At 33.6% G+C, this 17,012-nt stretch overlaps 1 protein-coding gene and 1 long non-coding RNA gene across 2 annotated transcripts in view; one reads left to right on the top strand and one right to left on the bottom strand.

Annotated features, from left to right (window-relative positions):
• Nucleotides 1–17,012, top strand: part of LOC111049709 (proteoglycan 4) — a 90,962-nt gene that overhangs the window by 1,667 nt on the left and 72,283 nt on the right. The gene's annotated exons all lie outside the window — the stretch shown is intronic.
• On the bottom strand, nucleotides 6,524–8,891 carry LOC120354000. The gene is made up of 2 exons (XR_005572750.1): nucleotides 8,154–8,891; nucleotides 6,524–6,764 (listed from the first exon to the last, which is right to left on the bottom strand). It is a non-coding gene; the product is annotated as an uncharacterized LOC120354000 (long non-coding RNA).

Genomic DNA, 17,012 nt, shown 5'->3' with positions numbered 1-17,012 from the left:
TTAATATGAATTTGCCATCAAACTCGAAATTCAGTGCTCGAAAATGATAAATTAATGTCCGCTCTAACGTTTCGTTGCTATAAAATGATTTGATATGTGGTTATGCTCAAATCTTCTTTGAAAATTTCAAATCGATTTCCTGATGAATTTGCTGAGGGCACGGGCAGCCATCTTGGCGTATTCGAAAAGGTGAGCTTGCAAAATTTGTTGAGTCATTTCATCAGTTTTCATTCTCATTTTTCACCCAGTGCTTCAAATTTATGTAGTATTGTAACACTCCAAAATTATTATCGGTTAATTTTATCAGGAATTTCAGTTTAATTTCCTAAATTTTTAACAATCTTATGAGTTTTGACTCAAATGCGGTCGACAGTGGGATTCACTCCTCTCTTCACTTTTAATTGAAGTTAAATAAGCTATTAATTATCATCACCATCTTCATTCCCGTAGATCTTGAATTCCAAACTAATCTAAATTTAAGAAGTTGATTTAACCTGGGAAAGTGATATCATAATGCTACAAACTAAGGGGAAAGGCGTAGCGATCTCATTATTATTTGCAGTTGATAATCTAATAGAAGAACTGAAGGTTTTTCAGGTTTAACTACTGCAAATTAGTGAGAACGCTTCAGGACAAATCCCTTTGTTGCATTCTGTTATTTCTTTGTAGAAAGGTAGTTAGATTATTTGTAGCTGTTTGACTTGCTCAATCATGGGTAATTCGTAGATTTTTATTTTACTTAAATTGATAGAATTTATATTGAAAAGTTTTTTGATCGACTCGGTCGGGAAGGTTTCTAGCAGGGTTCGAAATTGAAATTTGATTTTTCTATTCCAACTTTTGTGGACATACAATAAAAATTGAAACATACATAGGTACTGCAGAAAGTAAATGGACGTTCGTTTATTTTGAGTCGATTGAGCTTTCGAAGTTGAAAAGGAAATATTACAAAATAAAATATCTTTCAAGTTAAGCCTGTTCCGGAAATAGGATCCTTTGTGTTCAGTCATATTTATCAACTGGTTGATAACTTATGAATTATTTCATTAAACATTAATGAATTATTAATAGCCTCAGTATAATAATCTAATAGAACTTACTAGTAGTTCTATGAACAGTAGACCTCACGCAGTATTCTCATCCACAAGTTTAGTACCTGATTGAAACTATAGACCTTATGGAAATACAGACTGGCTTCTCCACACATCTGTGTAATCACTTGTCAGCTGATTTATGATGAATAATTCTGTAGTCTGATTTTTACTGTTATATTGGCGTATGAAGGAGGCTCCTTTTTTCTTTTATATTATCCTTGAAATACAAAATTTCCAAAAACCTTGTATATACGTCGACGCGCAAATAAAAAAGGATCATACCTGTCAAATTTCATGAAAATCTATTACCGCGTTTCGCTGTAAATGCGCAACATATAAACATTTAATCATTAAGAGAAATGCCAAACCGTCGACTTGAATCTTAGACCTCACTTCGCTCGGTCAATAAATAGCATTATTTTTCACAAAATGTAAGATTAATATAGGGTACTTTAAAATATATTATACAGGGTGTATCTAAAATTCACCGACAAACTTCTTGAATGGTATGGTTTTAACTAATGAATTATTAATAATGACTTATTGAAGGCCTTAGTTAATAATCTAATGAAACTTATAAATAACATTCTTGATTACAAAATGTAAGATAAATAACTTACATAGGGTACTGTAAAATATATTATACTGGGTGTATCTAAAATACACGGACATACTCCATGAGTGGTTTACTTACATCAAAATAAAGAAAACGTTCCTGTAAATATGGGACCTAGAACGCGTTGTTGTCGAAATAATGATGGAAGATTTCACATTTTCCTTGAAAATTTTAATTTTATAATTTTGTGGCGACAAGAATAATTTTATAATAATAATATATTATGATTAATTTTATTATAAATCTTTCATAATTTTTTTATTCTTTTATAAGGTAATTGAGTGATCAGGATTTGATGGAGACAAAGCAGGAATTTTTTCAAAGATAATTTTTTTCATCGGTTTTGTATTCTTTAAATTATAATTTGTGAAGTTTGTGTGCGTTTCAGTCAAACAAATCATTGATAAGTTAATTTTTTTTTAGATTTAAATTGTCTTCAATATTATATTATTCTAAATACCGGTCAACAATAAGGAATATCCTATTTCTATCCCTTTGAAGTTGAAAGATTGAGTTTTTCAGCATATTCTAGCCCGGTTGTACAGCAGCCGGTTAAATTTTAACCGTGATTAATTTCACGAGAGCCAATCGGAGAAGGCGTTTTCGAAAAGACGGCTTCTCTGATTGGTTCTCGTTGAATTGACAACGGTTAAAATTTAACCGGCTATTGTGCAACCGTCACTCTGTAATAAATAATAATGATAATAATATTCGTATGGCTTTTATTGGTGGGGAGTCCCTGGCGGAAGTTCCACCTCGCCTCAATATATCATTTATGCCGTCAATGGGCCTTACGACTGTCATACTTCAGCCGGGACCGACAGTTTAACGTGCCCATCCGATAACACATAGCCTACTTGTAACTGGTTCCATTGGATTTATAATTTTAGATGAGAATTGATCACTGGAATCCTCTCATAAATTTATTAGATTGAAAATTTCAAAAATGTGAATTCTACCGCCATAATAATCTCAGTTACAAAGCAGATTAGGACTCATGTTTACTGGAACTTTTTTTTTTTTATTTTGATGTTAGGAAACACTTTACGATGTTTATCGGTCTATCTCTGAATCATCCAGTTTAGGCATATAGTGTGGTTCACGTTATAATGGCAGTATTTGATTGTCATTGGTGTTGCTATCCTTGTCTATCATTCGGGAAAGCAGATGGCACGATCCTCTTCTAGCTCCACAATTTTGCCAGATCGTTTTTAACTATGTGGAAATTTATAATAATTAACAAAATATTGAATCTCAATTATGAAAATGTATTATTTAATCAATAATCATTATTAAACGAAAATACAAATTAAATGCTGTGAATCACCCCAGACTTTTTATAATATAACTTTTATATTTAAATTTTGACAACAGGGTTAACAGCTATAGTGATGTCCACTTTATAATGGCAGTGGATAAAGATAGAAGAACAGCGTTGCCTATTCTCTGCCTTCATTATTTATATTTCTACATTGCCAAAACAGATTTAGCATCGTTGCGGAGCTAGAAAAGGATAGTAATATTTTCTTTGTCGAATGATAGACAAGGATAGCAGGAATGGGAGCTACTACCCAAAAATTATTTGCCAGTCCGGGAATCGAACCCGGTATCTCCTAATTGCTAGTCAGGAACAAGAATAGTATATAGAATAGCTAATGTACTATCTTTGAGTCAGGAATGCTTACCCTTACACCAAACAGACAATCTGTATTATTTAATCATTGAAAAATATATTTTCTTGAATGAAATATAATTTACCGTAAACAAGAATGAACTGTCAATATTTAATCAGGTATACTAGAATCAGTTATCCACTATTGAACGCAGTGATACGAAAGTAATCGGCAACACCGTTCTTCTATCTTTATCTACTGCTATAATAACGTGGACCTCTCTATACAGGTACGATAATAATTGAAGCCCGCTTTCTTTCAATTGAAGAGGATATTAAAAGTAGGGCTACATGAATTTATAAGAAAATAGTCTGATTCAAGATAAATAAATAACTATGAGCTTCTCTATTTTCAATGAACCTATTGATATGGTCGATTAGATAAATGTATGTAAATGGACAATAACTAGTAGTTCTGTGAACAGTAGACCTCGCGCAGTTATAAACCACAGCCTCCTCTTATACTGTCCATCAGAGTAAATCCTGTCACTATGTCGTGTCTGCGAGATATCGGTGTGAAAACGGCTAATGGCTGTTGGTGTTGGTGTATCAAAAATGCTAACATGAAAAGCTTATCTCCTTCAAGACGTACTGGAAACAGGACAGCCCGAGTTAAAAGCAGAGAAAGGTCGAGATACAATACTTTGCTATTTTGGTTATTAATTGCTTGCGTTATTGCATACAATCAATAGTTCATTTAATAGTGCATGAGCATTGCATTCAATGAGGCATGCAATTAATAGTCCACATAGCAGCTGATTTTTCACCAAGTTTCATTGAGATATTGAATTGCATGCGCTATGGCATGCAATTTATAATCTACTCGACAGCTGATTTTTGATTAATAATTCTATAGTCTGATTTTTACTCTAATATTGGCGTATGAAGGAGGCTCCTTTTCCTTTTATATTATCCTTGAAATGCAAAATTTCCAAAAACGTTATATCAACGTTTTGATAAACATTATAGTCAACTTTCAATAAACTTTATATCAACGTTTTGATAAACATTATATCAACGTTTTGATAAACATTATATCAACGTTTTGATAAACATTATATCAACGTTTTGATAAACATTATATCAACGTTTTGATAAACATTATATCAACGTTTTTATAAACATTATAATCAACCATTAGTTAAGCATTCGATTCTTTCCCAGGTAGCACAGAAACGTTGAAATAACGTTAGAAACACGTAATACCTTAACGTTGAAAAGACATTGAAATTCAACGTTGAAAACACGAAAAAATGTCCGCCGTTTCCACATTATTTTCAACGTTGAATAATAGTTGAAAAAACATCTTAGTAAGCATTATTTTCAACTATCAACAGACGTTGAAAGCACGTGACAACCATTATTTTCAACTATAAATAGACGTTAACCGGTACCTTATCAATTACATGGTAATATTTCTAAAATCATTTGGAAAGAGATGAAAATACGAAATCATATTTCCATTTATTTACATATGATTTTATGTAACAGAAATATTACCGTGAAATGCGGTACATTGGTAAGGTGACATTAAAAACACGCAATAAAAACCATATTACTTTTGATCCACAAAAATTATTATGATGAAAGTTGTTTAAAAAACTGAGATGGTTACAACTAAATTACCATGGTAATTTAATATACTCTGCCATTGTGTAGCTAAAAGCTCAAAAACATTTTATGTCAGTAAAGCCGCGTTTACACCAAAGTTATTAAAAAAATGTTAATAGCTTAATCCATATAGATTCTATTAGATTGAACGAAACTTGACAAACACATATGTTCATCATGTGTATATAAGTTATGTTCAATCTAATAGAATCTCTAAGGATTAAGTTATTAACATTTTGTTAATAGCTTTGCTGTAAACGCAGCTTTAGAAACAGAACTTAAAACTATTATATATTATATTGAATGATGAAATACAAAATCAATATTTTGTCATTACCATGTTACAGCAAAACACTTTTATAAACTGCTTATTACACTACATCTAACCACTTTTTAATTTTAAGAACTGAATATACAAGTTATGTATACATTCAAACAAAAATGTTGACTGTAATACCTATAAAAATTGCAATAGTTACAGTATTGACATTTCAAAAAATCTGGAGTGGCGCACTCACACAACTTTCCTTGCCGTTATGGAAAATGATCACCAGACGGTAGTGTTCACGCGCATCTCAAGTCTACTGTTCAAAGATCTGAGCCAGCTGGGCGACAGGACAATGACGCTGGAGACACAAGATGTCTGCTATCTCTTCATAGTGAATGATAAATATAGAATCAACAGTTTGCAATTGAATAATCAAATTTTCTCGAATTTCGAGCTTATTTTCAATGTTATGTGAAAATGTTACTGAACATTAATTGTAGATTCTTATGCTCAATCTTTTCCACTTGAAAATTTTTGTTTAAATAATTGTATCTGAAGCCTGATAATTGAGAATCTGAAATCAAACTTTGCATAGATGAGACGGAACTCCTGAAATTTTCACAGATACGGGACTTGTGGCAGTTGATAGAGCTTAACAATGTCTATTTTAGGTATAAATTGGATTAAAATTGTTGGAGACGTTTACGATAAAATCGCAAAAACCCTGTTTTTGACATTTTCGCCATTTTAGTCGCCATCTTGAATTACATTTGATAGAAATAGTTCGTGTCGGATCATTATTTTGTAAAGACCTTAAGTTCCAAATTTCAAGTCATTCCGTTAATTGGGAGATGAGATATCGTGAACACAGACACTCATACACACAGACCAATACCCAAAACCACTTTTTTGGACTCAGGGAACCTTGAAACGTATAGAAATTCATAAATTGGGGTACCTTAACTTTTTTGGAAAGCAATACTTCCCTTACCTATGGTAATAGGGCAAGGAAAGTAAAAATTGGTTTTGTTTTAGTAGAAGCACTAGCTGTATAGAACATGAACTAAATGTAACAGAGAGGCTTATGTAGTATAGAATAAAGATACTATAATCACAATGTGGCCATTTGTTTGAGAAGGCTAAATTATGGCAAAAGTATGGTGGATTTGAAAAAGTTAGCCAACAATCAAAATGCTGAGAGAACAAATGGCCACAGTGTTATTATACAGTCTTTCTGTAGTGTGAAATGAAGAAAGCGAATATTAAATGCATGAAAAGTCTGTATATTGTAAAATCATTACAAAAGAGATTATGGATGTTTGAGATTCACTAAAAATTTACTTATTGGCACTTGGCCTAGTTACATGTGATTGGGTGCTGGATCATTTCTCCGTTTTTCTTGACCTCCATCACGGTCTTTGGAGAATCAAAACCAATTTCGGATTATTAACTGGATTTCTTCATTTGGGGCACTGGAAGTAGACTTGATGTTCCACACTGCACCTGAAAACAAAAATTCATAACCCACTGTGAAAAACAATAATTTTAAAATTGAAAACTGCCATGTAGTATAAGTTTAAGCTAAAGTTCAAACCTTTTTTTTAGTTTAAACAAAATTTTTGTTTTCACAGTATCAGTTTGAACTGTCTCGAGTTTAAACTCTAGGAAAGTTTAAACTACCAAAGCAAGAGGTTTAACCAAATAATTTTGATAACTTGACATCCATAAAGATTTGATACAGAAACATCTGATAGCAAATTATTTTTTGAAGATTTTTTAATTACTTAAGCTGGGATTACACCAAAGTTATTAACAAAATGTTAATAACTCAATCCTTATAGATTCTATTAGATTGAATGGAACTTGACAAACGTACATGTTCATCATGGGTATGATAAGTTATGTTCAATCTAATAGAATCTGTAAGGATTAAGTGTTTAACATTTTGTTAATAACTTTGGTGTAAACGCAGCTAAGAATAAATTCATTTTTAAATGATCAAAAATGGAATTTAATGATTTGATTGTATGGTATGAGATGTTGTGGTATTTTTCCATAATTGAAAGAATAAGACTTTGATATTGTCAAAATAAAATAAATAAAAGTGGTATTGACAATATCAAAGTCTTATTCTTTCAAAAATGGAATTATTCTTATTATTTTTTAGCAATAGCTACCTAACCTAGTCTATAAATCAAGAATTCACAGATCTTTGAATTACTAAACTCAGTGATGTAAGTAGCTCAAGATGGGTTTTAGTTATTGTTTTTTAATGAGCTATAAAAGTGTGTACTGCGTTATAATTTCAGAATTTTCTTGTCAGAAATTAAATAAGAATACAGTAACATATGTGCCCACTTTAAAAACAAACAATTTGAAGCAACCAACTAGGCAGGTTTTTGGTAACTTAGCCCAAGTTAGGCTAGTTTAGTAAAGTTTAGCTTGAAAGTTTGTAGTTGATGACTACTAATCAAAGCATAGTCTATTTTTGAGATTGAAATATAGGCTTATTAAATTTATTCATTTATTTATAGATGGCTTTCATTGGCAGAGAGATCATTTTGGATGTTCTGCCTCGCCGTATTACCCAATGTCATTTTTTCCTATCAACACTCAAGTTTATAGGTTATATATTAAGTTCTTCATGTTTTCAATATATTAAATAAGATGATATGAAAGATGGTACCTAATATAATATGGTTTATTTTTTGAACTTTACAAATAAATAATAGAGACTATACCACGAGGAAACGTTTTCAGCATAGGTTAGCCTAATCCTAACACATTCACAGAAAACTATAAAGGTAACAATCTGAAGTGTAGGCTATATGAGTAAAAATCAAGTATATCTTATACATAATAAAATAAATAATTTGTAAATGTGTAACTTACCTTTCAATCATTCAACGGATAGAGATCACAAAAATTACAAGATGAACACAAACACAACACATCTATAAAACACAGCTATAAAATGGAGGTTATTTTCTTCGAGTTGAGTTGTTTCATTGCGCATGCTTGAATACAATTTTGCGCGATGTTTGAATATTGCAGAATAAGTTAATTCATAGATTCCGTGTTTTTAGAATAATTTACATAATATTAAGCATAATTTAAGTGAAGCCACATGAGTGGTTTGTGATTGACACTTTAAATTGTTGGAATCAATATAATAAAAGTGGTTATCATATTTCGAATTGAAAACCTGAAAATGATTTCAAAGTCTTGGTGTGTTATTTTATAAATGGCATGATTTCGAGCATAAACAAAAATCCAATTGGAAAAAATGATATAACTTATTCAATTTTGGATAGAATCATTTGAGATTTTAGGACAATGTTGATAATATAAACAGAAACGTACATGATTTTTTTCAGAATTTTCCATCATCAATTAGCATAATTTCAAAATTTTAAACGTCAGTAGCCCGTCAACGGCACGTTTGACGGGATTTTTGCATACAGAAAAAATGCTGGAAATTCACTTCTACAGCCGAATTAGTCATAAAAGACTGTTTTTTGAACATTTTTGGGAAACTTGAAAATTAGTCAAATTTATTTCAAAGTCCCTATATCTGGATTAAAATTAGCGCAAAAGGTCTATTATATCATCAACAGTGCGTTGTAGACGATTTTCACAAGAGACAAAAAGTGTTTGAAATTCAATTCTGCATCCGAGTTATTGATCAGAAATACAATTTTTTTGACTTTTTTGGGAAACTTAAACATCTGGCAAATTTATTCTAAGTCCCTCTGGATTATCGCTAACAGTCAATTATATCGTTAACAGTGCGTTGTAGACGATTTTTGCAAAAGACCAAAAGTGTTTGAATTGCAATTCTGCACCCGAATTGATCAACAAAAAGCCTGAAGTGAGACATTTTTGGAAAACTAAAAAAAAATTCAGTCATCTTAATTGGTGCAAAACATTATTTTTATCTCGATAGTGTGTTGGAGACGATTTTTGAAGAAGATAGAAAGGGGTTAAAATTCAATTCCACTTAAGAATTGTTGGTCAGAAAGCCTAAATTGAGACATTTTTAGGGATTAAGTTACACCGGTGAGGGGGGGAGGAGACACCTTCTGAAAAAAATGTTCGATTTTCACTTTTAACATTTTCACTTAGTTTGTTGACTGGGTAGGTACTGTAAAAATTCCATACTGTACCAACCTTTCTAACGTTTATTTTAGTAAACATTTCTAACGTTTATCAAACGTTGTTTTCATAACGTTTATCAGCATTATACATTCTAGACGTTTATTAAACGTTTATAGAGTAAACGTTTATTTTGGTAAACTTTTCTAACGTTTATTAAACGTTGTTTTCATAACGTTTATCGGATTTATACATTTTAAACATTTATTAAACGTTTTTTAAACTTTTTGTGGACTATCGGCTTGAGATAACAGTAAAAGTTGCGACATAAACGCCCTATACCATGGGATATCAACAGATTAGTGATTGTTTACAACAGATTAATACAACTTGACTGAATTGTTTACAACTTGACTGAATTGTTTACAACTTGACTGAATTGTTTACAACTTGAATGAATTGTTTACAACTTGACTGAATTGTTTACAACTTGACTGAATTGTTTACAACTTGAATGAATTGTTTACAACTTGACTGAATTGTTTACAACTTGACTGAATTGTTTACAACTTGACTGAATTGTTTACAACTTGAATGAATTGTTTACAACTTGACACCTCGCACCCTCACGACAGGGTGTCTCCCCGACTAGTTGTCACCTCCTCAGAAAGTTTTAAAAGGGGACAAGTAGTCGGGATGTCAAGAAGTCGGGGTGGCACCCAGTCGCGTACCCAATATTTAGCATTGTCGATACACCAACCCAAACAGCCATTAACCTAGCGTCGCAGTGCAGGATGGTTTCTTACAGCTTGGCGTTGTTGTCATTTGAGATGGGTGTCTGGCTTGGAAGTGTTTCAGCCGCATTGCAGGATGACTTAACGGTTGCCGGAAGATCAACAGCTGGATTTTTTCGTTATTTTTCGTGATAGAGAAATTCTGATTGCAGATACGTTCTCAGCGACCCCAAGTTTAGCCTAAAGTCTCAGAATGTCAACAATGTTTTTAAATAATTGAAAATCATCATGAAAATTCATTAATATGGTAGTACACCACGTTTCTGGAAACTTTTTACCGGTGACTGGAGTTTATAGGCAACACAAAAATCAAAATAATTGTGAGAAAGAAAACTGCTGATGAACGCGAATAAGACCGTCACACCATTGTTCTATTGTCTCGGCTGTTTGGCTGAGCCTGGCTGGAGAGATCAAATAACCGACTGGATTGATCTTTCGTCTGTCCACTAGGCGGAACTACGCCGACCATTGCTGGGTGGAAGATGTTACTGCGGCCGCTCGCATTCCCACCAATGCTGCTATTATTTGCTGTCTCAGCGCCTAGTCCGAGTCAGACAAGCATCCAGCCTGCACTGCGGAGCTAGGTTTAGAGGAGGAGGCTATGGTTTATTACTGCGTGAGGTCCACTGTTCACAGAACTACTAGTGTGAGCTTCACGTTATCAGTTAGTTCACGCTATCAGTTAGTTCACGCTATCAGTTAGTTCACGTTATCAGTTAGTTCACGTTATCAATTAGTTCACGCTATCAGTTAGTTCAAGTTATCAATTAGTTCACGTTATCAGTTAGTTCACGTTATCAATTAGTTCACGCTATCAGTTAGTTCACATTATCAGTTAGTTCACGTTATCAGTTAGTTCATGTTATCACGTTAGTCAGTGGAAATGATAGGACAGTTTTCTTTTTCCACCGCCATCTATTGTACATATCTGTGATTCACCCCAGTAGGCCTATATCTAAAATATTATAGAGAAAATGATATTTGATGTGTCCAATCGTATATTATGTATACTTGAAGGAATTTAACTTCATTATTATACTAGTAGTTCTGTGAACAGTAGACCTCGCGCTCTCTAAGTTACATTGACCAGTTGTTGGGTTTTCTCAAAACTAAAAAAATAATTTAGATTCAAGATTCGTTTTATTAACCATCAGGCTACAATTATAGCATTAGGCAAGTCATAATACATACTTTTAAAAAATAGGCTACACACAATTGAACAGAAAATCGATACAAATTGAACAGATAAAGCATATCTACATTACATAAAATACATTCAATTCAGGTATTCAGGTATTCCTCAAGTGAGTAAAAGGCATTATTTTCAGATAACTGTATACAATTTTCTTAAATTTGTTTGGAGGCAGATTCCTGGTTGTTTGAGGCAGTTTATTATACAATATGCACTGTTGGAAAGTATGGCTTCTCATAGTTTTAGTGAGTCTTATTTGTGGTGCTACAATGTTCCTACTGTTCCTGGTATTATATGCACGGTAATCTTCATGAATGGAAAATTTTTCCGAGTTTTTCTTGACGTGAATTAAATTGGAATAAATGAGGAGAGATGGAAGGGTTAGTATACCCAAATTAGGGAAATGTGGCCTGCATGAATCTCGCTGTCTAGGATAGCTCTAAGAGCCTTTTTTTGCCTTAAGAACACTGTTTTAGCATGGACGGAATTACCCCATAGACTCACCATAACTCAAATGTGAGTTTATCAATTTAAAAAAATTGTTTTCCATCAATAAACACTTATGTGTTCTAGTGAAAACACTATAATAATAATTGACTGAGTTGAAAGCAGAGAAAGGTCGAGAATACTATATGTTACTTTCAGTTATTAATTGCATGCCTCAGCGCTTGCAATTAATAGTCCACACGACACATGATTTTTTACCAAGTTACATTGAGATATAAATATTGCATGCGTCATTGCATGCAATTTATAATCCACTTGGCAGCTGATTTATGATGATTAATTCTATAGTCTGATTTTTACTGTCCTTGCCCTATTACCATAGGTAAGGAAAGTATCGCTTTCTGAAAAAATTAAGGTACCCCAATTAAGGTACGTTTCAAGGTCCCCTGACTCCAAAAAAGTGGTTTTTGGGTATTGGTCTGTATGTGTGTGTGTGTGTATGAGTGTATGCGCGTCTGTGTACACGATATCTCATCTCCCAATTAACGGAATGACTTGAAATTTGGAACTAAAGGTGCTTTTACTATAAGAATCCGACACGAACAATTTCGATGAAATGCAATTTAAGATGGCGGCTAAAATGGCAAAAATGTTGTCAAGAACGGCTCCAACGATTTTGATCAAATTTATACCTAAAATAGTTATTGATAAGCTCTATCAACTGCCACAAGTCCCATATCTGTAAAAATTCCAGGAGCTCCGCCCCATCTAAGAAAAGTTTGATTTTAGATTCCCAATTATCAGGCTTCAGATACAATTTGAACTAAAAAATTCAAGTGGAAAAGGTTCAGCATAAAAATCTCTACAATTAATGTTTAGTAACATTTTCACCTAAAATTGAAAATAAGCTCGAAATTCGAGAAAATGTGATTATACAATTGCAAACTGTTGGCAGCTGTTGATTCTATTAAATCATTCAATATGAAGAGATAGCAGACCTCATGTGTCTCCAGCGTTGTAGTCCTGTCACCAGCTGGCTTAGATCTTAGAATAGTAGACTTGAGATGCGCGTGATCAATTTTCATAATGGCAAGGAAAGTTGTGTGAGTGCGCCACACCAGATTTTTACGGTAATATTGGCGTTCGAAGGAAACTCCTTTTCCTTTTGTATTATCCTTAAAATTCGAAATTTTAAAAAACCTTATGTTTAAATCGACGTGAAATTCAAAAAGGAACATACCTGTCAAATTTCATGAACATCTATTGCTGCGTTTCGCTGTAAATGCGCAACATATAAACATTTAAACATAAAGAGAAATACCAAACCGTCGACTCGAATCTTGGACCTCACTTCGCTCGGTCAATTATTTCATTGACTATAGCCTACGTTAGCCTCTGATTTTTGGAGATGCGACATTATGATGTTCTTACCAATAACAGTTTTTGATTATTGATGGAAGAATTGGCTTATACATTTACGGGATAGGAAATACACGATTGATGCATTATCATAGAAATTATATTATCATTATAGATGGAAAGATATATAAATGACCACTCAAGCAAAGTATCACAAACTGGAAACCCAACGAATTGTAAACTTGAGGAACTGAAAACTTCACATATCTTGAAGAACTGAAAACACATCTACTAGTAGTTCTGTGAACAGTAGACCTCGCGCTCAGTGAGTTACATTGACCTGTTGTTATGTTTTCTCAATAATTAATAAATAATTTATCAATAAAAAATGTCAAGAAAAAATCCTAAATAAACATAGAGCTTTCTGTCGTATATCGTACCGTGATGTGTCGTCCCGGAATGTGAGTGTGAGCGCTGTTATCAGGTCTGGCTGCAACTGTCTACAACGTTGATGGAAAGATACAATTTTCAAGATGTTCGATGTTTTTGAACGAGTAGTATTATAGTCAACTGTCTACTAACGTAGATTGAAAGATACATTTTCAAGATGTTCGATGTTTTTGAACGGGTAGTATTATAGTCCACTAGACAGCTGATTTATGATGAATAATTCTATAGTCTGATTTTTACGGTAATATTGGCGTATGACGGAGGCTCCTTTTTCCTTTTATATTATCCTTGAAATGCAAAATTTCCAGAAACCTTGTATATACGTCGACGCGCAATTTAAAAAGGAACATACCTGTCAAATTTCATGAAAATCTATTACCGCGTTTCGCCGTAAATGCGCAACATAAAAACATTTAAACATTAAGAGAAATGCCAAACCGTCGACTTGAATCTTAGACCTCACTTCCCTCGGTCAACAATCAGCTACACCGTTGCATACTAGCATAGAGAAAAGATAGCATAAGAAGATATGCCATGGTGTAGTATAGGGCGTTTATGTCCAAAATTCCACTGTTAACTCAAGCCGATACCCCTGGTATTTCTTTTTCGTGAATCTATGTGACGCTGGTAGTCTCTCATTCTGTGCCACTCTTACACTCCCAACAAAACAGTAATAATCGACAGTAATCGGCTTGTTTACTTACTTATGTGACACTACAACCCGATAGTCTAGTTTTGGCCTGCTTTACAATCAGTCTCCACCTCTCTCTATCTAGTGCAGTCGTCTTCTATCGTTGTATTCCCAACTCTCCCAAGTCCTTTCCAGCTTATCTAGCCATCTGAGTTTAGGCACTACCTCCGTAAACAAAGCCGTAGTGCATTCGTGTGACGTCAGCACAGGTAGGGCTCCTACACCATTGATTTCAGCTGATCTATATCAGCTAGTGTTTTTATTATTGGAGTAGGAGCCCTACCTGTGCTGACGTCACCATAATGCACTATGGCTTTGTTTACAGAGGTAGTGGTTTAGGGCGCCCCACTTTTATTTTTCCTTGTACTGTGCAGTACAGTTTATTCTTTGGTGCCCTTGCCGGATCCATTCTCTGGACTTGTCCTGCCCATCTTATTTTATTACCTTTGATGATACCAATAATGTCAGGTTCCCTGAAAGTGGCACAGAGTTCCTGATTTTTTCTTCCAAGTGCGGCAAAAACTCTGTAATCCTCTCTAGTGAGCGTCCAGGTTTTGCTACCATATGTCAAAACTGGCTGAATGGTTGTTTTATATAATATTTGAAGTTTTGCCTTCCTGGATAGAAGACTTGATCGTAGGACCCTGGAGACCCCAAAAAAATGCTCTATTTCCCAGGGAGATCCTTCTCTTAATTTCTATACTGGAGGAAATCAGGGAGCCTAGATTAACGAATTCGTCTACTTTTTCAAAAAAACATAGTCATTCACTATAAAATCTGCAATGTTCTCCGAGGTATATAAATTGCCTAAGTCAAAAGTGAGAACTCGCTAACGCTCGTTCAGAAACTCATAACGACGGCAAAAAATCGATGTCTGTGTAAGTGGCTTTAGGGAGTTGACGTTTTTGCTTTTTAATTGCAATATTTTGATATCATTCGAAATACGGCGAACAATAGCCTATCATCATGTAACTTAATGGTGCTATATTGATATTTTTAATAAATAGATAACACTCCCAGCGCTATATTTTTCCAGCTCTGCAACTTTGCCAGATCGTTCTCTAACAATGTAGAAATATAAAATTAACACTTGGCACAGAGATATTGTGGAATTTCTCCATATTAAGATGAAGTGAAAAGATGTTGTCAATGCAACATAATTGACCGAACGTAGTGAGGTCTACTGTTCACAAAACTACTAGTTTATTTGAGTTTAGACTAGTTCCGATGCACTTGGCATTATCATAATCTACCAGTCTACCACTGATGATGATGCCAAGTGCATCGAAGCTAGTTTGGACTCAAATAAATTATGTGGAATTGACAATATCTTTTAATTTCACCTTAATGTGGAAATATAATTTTAAAAAATTCGATCCACATAATTATGACATTTTTATATCAACTCATTGAACGAAACTTTTTCCTGATGAATAAAATATAATTCATTATTTTAAAATAGATTAAGAGCTAGGTCTAACAGTATATAAGATGAGAAAATCAGATATAACAACAGTATCAGTTATCTTTAATAAAATGCATTTGCAAGGCAGAGAATCGGCAACGCAGTTGTCCTATCTTTTCCACTGGACCTTACTATAAATTATAGTCGCTTACTGGACACTATACATGGGACAGTGTCCCAGTCCACTGGTTTTCTAAAGTGACTTCCCTGTTTCGGATGGACACGTTAAGTTGTCGGTCCCGACTGCCTAAAAAGCAGTCGTTAGGTCATGTCAGATGCCCTGAAATTGATCATTTGCGACCTGAAAACTCCACCATAACTGAACTTGCCTGATCACTTGATATTATTATTATTATTACCATGGATTAAATTGTTTTGTTTTTTGTTTCAAAGAGATTATTCCCGAAATTTCATACAGTACAATGTTTCATGTTTGATAATAAAATATGACTGACTGGCAAGGTGTTTTATTTTTTACTAGACATGCAAAGTAGAATAAAACGGTGTACACACGTACGTTTGCCTCGGGTGAGCATACGTGTATGGGCTTGCATTCGCACGTCTGGACACTGTTTGCTGAGGCATGTGGGCAAACCGGAACCCTGTCGGTATTTTGGCGTGCTCAAAGGCGCCTCGGGCGAACATTGAATGTACGTGTGGACGCGTTTTTTGCCATACGGGTGAGGCAAAACGTAAACATTGAAGGCGTCATAAACTAACTCCAATGAATTAGGTTAATGAATGACAAATCAAATTGTGATCCAATAACTAATTGTAAATTGTAGGATTTTTGTAATTTTGTAGGATATGTGGATTGTCAAATATTTAAATAGAAACATGCATGGAGTATATAATTTGTATCATGATTAACAAATTTAGAACTGCATAATTTAAGTGAAAATAGCTTCTCTACAGGGTTCCTAGAAAAAAGTTTAGCTCACATATTATTATTATCTTACTGTGGCTATCAAATCATCTTGTGTTTGTTTTATGTTATCAATCAGAGTTGGTAATTAAAATTGTAATCTTCAATATGATATTATAATGATTATAATATGTTTAGATAGCTAGACTATCCATAGAGAGATTTATTCAAACTTTGAACTAGTATTTCTTACACAGTTTTAATAATTTTTGTATACGAAGTATCGATACAGGGATATTGACATGTTATATATTATCGAAGTTGTTCAACTGGTATTGATATATCGACTTTTACGGTTTACCGCCATTAGTAGACATGTAGTATGTCGACCAA

This window comes from Nilaparvata lugens, chromosome 13 (assembly GCF_014356525.2).
Source record: "Nilaparvata lugens isolate BPH chromosome 13, ASM1435652v1, whole genome shotgun sequence".
Classification (NCBI taxonomy): Eukaryota; Metazoa; Arthropoda; class Insecta; order Hemiptera; family Delphacidae; genus Nilaparvata; species Nilaparvata lugens.
The sequence above is the reverse complement of the archived record's forward strand: the minus strand, read 5'-3'. Positions and strand labels throughout refer to the sequence as shown.